The following is a 6,973-nucleotide window of genomic DNA, read 5'->3' on the forward strand; positions in this document are numbered from 1 at the left end:
CCTAAATCTATGAAGGCCGAGTGGTTATATTTGACTTGGCCTGCTACAATACAGGGCAGTACCGTACCGGTATAACACAATGTACCGGTATTCGATATAGGCTAGGTCTATGATTTAAAAGTAAAATTTAGTATGGTACCTACTTTAACAAACAAACCTAAGTCATGACATAGACTAGGCTATGTCAATGGTACATGATCAAGTGGTATTAATTTTTTTATATTGCAGTTAATATTGCTTCAATTAAAAAATAATACATATACAATTAAATAAAAAACTGGTAGAACTTAAAATGTTGCTGCCCTGTACGATGAAAAGCATAATACGGTAGATACAAAGATAGGAGCTACCGGTAGGAAGTTGAAGAAAAAGCTACGGAAAGAAATGAAAAAAGATATAGGCCATCCGGGTAATTATTAATTTATATTCTGACTTAAAAAATATTAAATAATGATTGATAACAAAACAACTTACGGTAGGTAGAAAACGTTGCTGACATGGTAAAAAAACGTTTCTGCTGTTGCTGATGTCAGTGAGCTGAAGAGAAATCTAGTTCTAGTGTGAAAACATGTGTTGTTCATATTTTTGTAAACTGTAATGTTTTGGTTTTTCACTGTGTGTTTTACTACTTTTGTGTCATCATACTAATCTCAGGTGTACGACTGTACGTAATGCTTATTTACAGGGTAGCAACTGAGCTATCTAAACAAACTTTGTGTTGTTTTATTTATGTATTTGATGATCAGGGATGTTGATGATGAATAAACACATGGATTGAAATTAGCAATACGAAGTAAAGGCGTGGCTATATTTACAGCACTAGTGTTACCAGATAAGAAATTTTTCCATAATTTAGTAAAGTTTAAAGTAGCTGAAGACAAAAACTTGTGATTTATGAGATTTTGAAATCTTGGGCAAAACTCTTAGCTTAAACCTATCCTTGGCAACACTTTTTACAAAACAATGCTTTTTGATTGCAACCATGGTAATCCATGGTTTTGTCTTCAACCACTTTAAACTTTACTAAATTATGGAAAAATTTCTTATCTGGTAACACTAGTACTGTAAATATAATCACTTCGAATAAGTACTGTTACTGTAAGCTCACAGATACTACAACTATGTTGTGAGTGAGGATTTTAGTTTCTAAAATGATGATATGGGAGAAAATAATTAATACCATACCTAAAATTACAGAAATTGAAAAGTTGTTTGTGTAAGTCCTGTGCAGATAAGTCTTTTAAATGGATATTTTTCACAAAACTTGCACAAGAAAGATCACAACAGCTTTGTTGGAAATGCTTTCAATTTCTTGCTTTTAATGGAAGAATCTTCACAAAGTATGAAGTAGAGAGTGTGGTTATACTTAGTGAGTGACTTTATAGTATTGTTTCAACAATGTCACTGTGAAGCTGAATATATGCAATGACAATTACTCTTAAGTGCAAGCGCATGAGCTATATGAATGCAAAATCTGATTGTGGTGGAGCTGTTGGTTACCTTCAAAACAAAACTTTTCCTTTATATATACATGTTATGTTACCAAATATAAATCAAATATAGTTATTACTATCTAAACCCTTGACAGCCTGTTTTACCTAAAGGAGGATCATCAGAATGTCCTTATTCAAATAGAATCTCTTCTTGTTACTAAATATATTAATTATTGTGGAGATTCATCTGCTAAAATTAAGAAATTTCATGCTTAAAATTAGTAAAAGTTAATTACAAATGCTTATTTTATTTGCAGCTGTAGAACTGAAAGACCTGGATGACAAGTTCAGTGAGACTGTGAAAGCATAAATTTGTAATGACTTTCTGTCTTAAAGCATAAATTCCTTTGAAGACTTCACTGAGGGGTAATTATTACCTAGAATCAGAAAATGCAAGGTGATGATGTGAGAGTCCTGCTGGGGGTATTTAAGAAAGACCAAAAAGTTCACACAAAAATAAAATACAAGTAAGAAAAAGAAAATTTTTGTCTTGTCTGATAAGCGGATAATCCAAGTAACATCAGGACATGAAAAAGCATTGCATTGTAAGAACTATAACAGATGTCGAGCTAATTGTGTCTCTTGTCCTTGATATTAAAAATATTAAATATCTTCAAATTAGGTATACTGTTAGGTTACTTAGGTAGGTATACATATATACTGTATTAGGTATACAGGTATACATAATATACATAAAATTAATTGTATTAGGTATACATAATTAGGTATACATATATACTGTACAAACGTTTACATCCAAGGTCGACCAAGCGTGTTATTTATATATTGTTATTTAAGTGTTGAAGGTTTTTGACATAAATCAAGGAACTTCAGTACTTTTTTGTGGTTCTTTTTTATGCGGCCTGCATCATAACTTATATTTTTTTTTCAGGAATGTTTGCTCTCCATGTTAAAAGAAAACTCGTCAGCAATAGGGACAGCACTGTCTACTGCTACATACAATACAGATGAAGAAGCATGGTTTGGTCAATTGATTAACCACGCCAAACTTTGAATTTGACAAACACGCCTCTGATATGTGCATGTAACACTGTGTTTAGTATGTATGCACCATTCAACAGAAAAGCACATAAGTGTGATTTAACTTGTCTTGTCGGATTTTTTAATATTTGTGTTAATCACATAAAGTTTGCAGGTGATATTTGTTACTCTTCCCCCAGTTTACATGGTCCCAAACAAATATCTTCTAAACTACTGTGTCGGTTAATCGGTTATGCCTCCAGACATGGCATTGTTTGTAATTGTAAAAAATCTTTTGGGTGTTATTTTCTCAACATTTCAAACTTTCTTGAATCACACTCGCTTGAGCCTGAGAAATTTCTCTTTGTTGGGTCGGTTAAGTGTTTAGGTGTGTATACAATATACATGTAACTGTTTGTCTAATGAACTGGATATTTTGCGGCAAATGCGCTCACTTTGCTGCATTGCCAACAAATGAAAATCGCTATTTTATAAATGTTCAACGACTGTTAACCATACTCTGTTTTACTCATACTATACGTCTTTTTATGCTTTGTAACTGTTGCATAAATATCGTCTTTTTTGTTTTAATCGTTTACGAGTAACTTATAATGATTAGTTTAGAACGCTACATAATCTGTCACGATATGTGAGCGCACGTGAAAATCAAATTAATTGTGTTTTTCTTCTTGATCAAATGATCACCCTGCTTGCCATCAGTTTGTTGCAAATTGCAACGTGACTGGTTTGAAAAGTGATAAAAGATTGGAGGGGAGTTTGGCACTAAAATTGTATTGTATGTATTGTAGTAATTTGAAGTAAGCCTTGGCTTAGACAATATGGTTTGCACTGACGTTATTCAGTTCATTTGAGATTATTTGAACATCGTAAAGAAGCTATTATATGCAACCCAGACAGCCACTCTATTTGACCGAAATCGTACCCAAATTGGTAAAGATTTGGACCAGATAAAGTGGCTGTCTGGGAGGGCTGTGGAGTCTTGCGAAAAATATGCGACTCCTCGTTTTATAACTAGCCAACTCCGGCTTCAGAGTTTCCATTTTTTTTATAATTTTTATCGTTTTCCATTTTTGTAAAATTTAATTTCATCAAAGTTATGATCGAAATTGATACAGCGACTTTTACAAATTTAACAAAAACAAGCACTTCTATTTTCGGGTGAAGTTTTAGACCCAAATACGGCGAACAAGAAACAGGGATATCTATAACTACGGGATTTGAAACTCTGTGGAACTGAAAACCATTTTATACACCAGTAGGGTCACTTTTCTTTGTGCGCTGCTGTGATAAATAATCACATAAATTGACCTCAAAGGGCAGCAAGTGGTAGGCTAAACGAACAACTAAAAGTGTAACAATCAATTCACCTGCTGTAAATTGTAAGAATTATACGCTTGCCTGCATGGTTTGTTTATTTGTTTGTGTTCCATTAGTGCAGTCATGTTGTATTTTGTTTGATGCTTAAAAACTTTCCAGAATGACTAGCTATTGGTTTTAGTTCTGATAACATCGTAAACGTATTGGTTTCGTATTGGATTGGTCTGTGAACAAGTTGATGATACAATAGCACATTTCACTGATTGCTGAACACTCCTCATTTACTTCTGATCCGATTTGCAGTACGCAAAATGCTAAAGAACAACAGTAGGCGGTTTTTGGACTCATTGCATTTATTCATTTTTTGGATTCATCGTTTTTTTTTCTAGCAGCGTAAATGCACTTTTATAAATCAATTAAATTTTAATGTGAGTGTACATTTCGTATTATTATTGTAAAATCGAATTTTGTATATCTTTCAGTCGGTATTGTATTTTGTTAATCTTTCTGTAGTCGTAGTAATGTGATGACCCTACTGATGTATAGCACTGGATAGAGTTTCCAATCCCGTAGTTATAGATATCCCTGACAAGAAATTATATTCTTTTAAAAAGAGTCTAAACAAAAATTTTGTTTTTCGTTATTTTGTATCAAGTCGGAGTGAGCCTTTTAAATTACTCCATTCCGGACACGCCAAAATTCCTCCGATTCCACAGCCCTGGTTACATTACATATGTTGTTCTGTATATTGTTTGCAATTATTTGAATTTGTATATCTAGTTTACTTTGATATGTGTGGCTGATAAAGTGCTTATTGTCTGCAAATGTGTGGACTGTGCATTCACAATGATGTGTGGACTTACATATATGCACTGTACCGTCATTTTCATGCTTATACCAGATTAGATTATTTCTTGCTATAGTAATCGTTCGTTGTGTTACTTGGTTCAATCAGTGTTTAGACTTAGAACGTTTACTGCCACTGGTATGATTGATATCACTTATCATTATTATGAATATTTCTAGTCGTTAGAGTAGAGTAAGTTTAAGATGATTGGTGTAGGTTCTTTTTCAAAGGATTCAATATTGCAGTGTATGTTCAAGTCTTGGTTTCATCATATGCCTAAGCCTTATGCTAGGCCTATTTGCCCATTGTAGATACGAATGTAGCTACACTATCTGCGGCTTGATTTTTCTTTTTTTTACGTTGTAGTTATCGTCAATTTTCGTTTTCCTCAACTTCGAAGCCTTATTACAATAATACAATATACTGGTACACCGTAGTTGCTTGCTTTGGTACATCCGTGCTTGGTTTGGTAGTTTTTAGAGCAAAGAATTAAGAGCCCGACGCGTGTAGCTGTAGCCTATATTGCCAGTCTTACATGACTGTTGATGTTTGCAGAGCATCTGATGTCAGCCACAGCCTGTACTTTTTGGAAAGTTGTGATGCGGAGATATGTTAAGGCAAGACCGTCTTGGTTAAGGGCAAACCATAAAAGTTGTAAGAGAAGCGGGGAAGTTAACACAAGATTCCAAATGAAATTTCACAAATGGTCCACTTGGTCCACCAATTGTATTTTCTAACATCGCTGAAATAAAAGTAACCTGCGCTTGCAATTTGTTTTTATTCTGACCACATAAGTTAATATATGGCAAACATAGCAGAGGTCCAAAAAAGGGTAGAAGCGACAAAGCGGAGCTGACACGTTTTGTCAAGAAAGCAGATCATCTAAGGTACCTACTACTACTCATTCTAAACTACGGTAACGATGGAAGCATTCCTCCATTATGTCACAAAATTTTGTTCTCCCAGGACCCAGGTCATCCCTTCTTTGAAATATGGGTGCACCAACCATCTAAATGTTTTGTGAAAAATTTATTAAAAATACCGTAGGCTACCGTCTTCAGTTTGTTTTGTTGGTTAATCAGCCAGGAAGTGAAGTAGGCCTACTTGTAAAGAACAATAAACAAACTTTTTTTAAAGTAGCCCAGGTCTATGCCAGAAGAAAAACTTCATTGTTATTTGCAAGTAGTCTTGCATAGGCTACTTTTCAAAAAAAAAATACCAAATTTTCTTGTTGACGAAGCATCCGAGCGGATTTAAATGCAATGTCGGGCTTTGTTATAACTTTGAAAGTTTGTCAACGGATATATGAACAAGCTTACTCACTCAATGGCTTCCACACGCTTAACGTCTTATTTCTATGGAAACCAATGTGAACATGTCAGCGCAAATCATAAAGCCGAAACACGCCAGACATGAAAACACGCCCACCCGCTATATGCTAAATGCTAGACAAGCTCAGTGTGAACCCCGCATTTGTCGTATGAGCTGTTCTTCCGGACTATATATCCGTTTTGATCAGGTCATAGAAAAAGTGAGGAAGTGTAATGAAGAGTAGTCTTTGCCTAGGATGCAGATATAATTCAGATATATGCATTAGAGAGTGTAGAAACTTATTTAAATATGTAGATACATATATTATATTTACAGGCTAGTATGGGGCTAAAGAAAAGAAGAAACCTTTTACATTGGCAGGATATGCAGGCGCTTCCTTGAAGATCAAGGAGGACCATTGTCCAAGCTCGAGGTCCACTGCTGCGTTAAGGACGTGGCAACTAGCCCGGGAATTTTCATAAATGTCCCGGATCATTTAAATCCGGACATCTCCATTTTTGCAGCATGTGACGTAATATCTGTTGCGTCCATGCTGCCTCTTAAAAGGCAACAAATGGCAATGTCGCTGTGTAGTTCATATTATGCTGTGTTGTTGAGTTTAATTTCTTTAATAAATTTCTCTATTCCACTGTTGCGTTGTGTAATAGCTCAGTTGGTTAGCGCCCGATAGCTCAGTTGGTTAGCGCGTGACTTCTGGAACGAAAAAGCTTGAAGATCAAGCGGTGCTGGTTCGACTCTCTGGGTGTGAGTTTGAGCAACGCACTTCAAGGACAGCTTTCCATTATGTGCACGGTGCACCTAATTAATTGAATAACTCCGCGGCAACAACAATTTAACAATCGGAAATTTCATTTTGTCAATCTCGGTGACAGGCCTGCGTCAGCGGTTGAAAGCCACTGTTAGTAGACTATGTGAAACTGTCAGTATTAAGATCTCAAAGAAGCTTTATTAATCAAAGGATAAAGATTTCCTCAATAAATCC

At 35.1% G+C, this 6,973-nt stretch overlaps 1 long non-coding RNA gene across 1 annotated transcript; it reads left to right on the forward strand.

The window, feature by feature from the left end:
* The first annotated feature begins 311 nt into the window (after positions 1–311).
* Positions 312–5,089, forward strand: LOC145777185 (uncharacterized). The gene is made up of 4 exons (XR_014290317.1): positions 312–409; positions 1,198–1,340; positions 1,751–1,960; positions 2,386–5,089. It is a non-coding gene; the product is annotated as an uncharacterized LOC145777185 (long non-coding RNA).
* Positions 5,090–6,973: the final 1,884 nt, after the last annotated feature.

Source organism: Aplidium turbinatum, chromosome 9 (genome assembly GCF_918807975.1).
Source record: "Aplidium turbinatum chromosome 9, kaAplTurb1.1, whole genome shotgun sequence".
In the NCBI taxonomy this organism is placed as follows: Eukaryota; Metazoa; Chordata; class Ascidiacea; order Aplousobranchia; family Polyclinidae; genus Aplidium; species Aplidium turbinatum.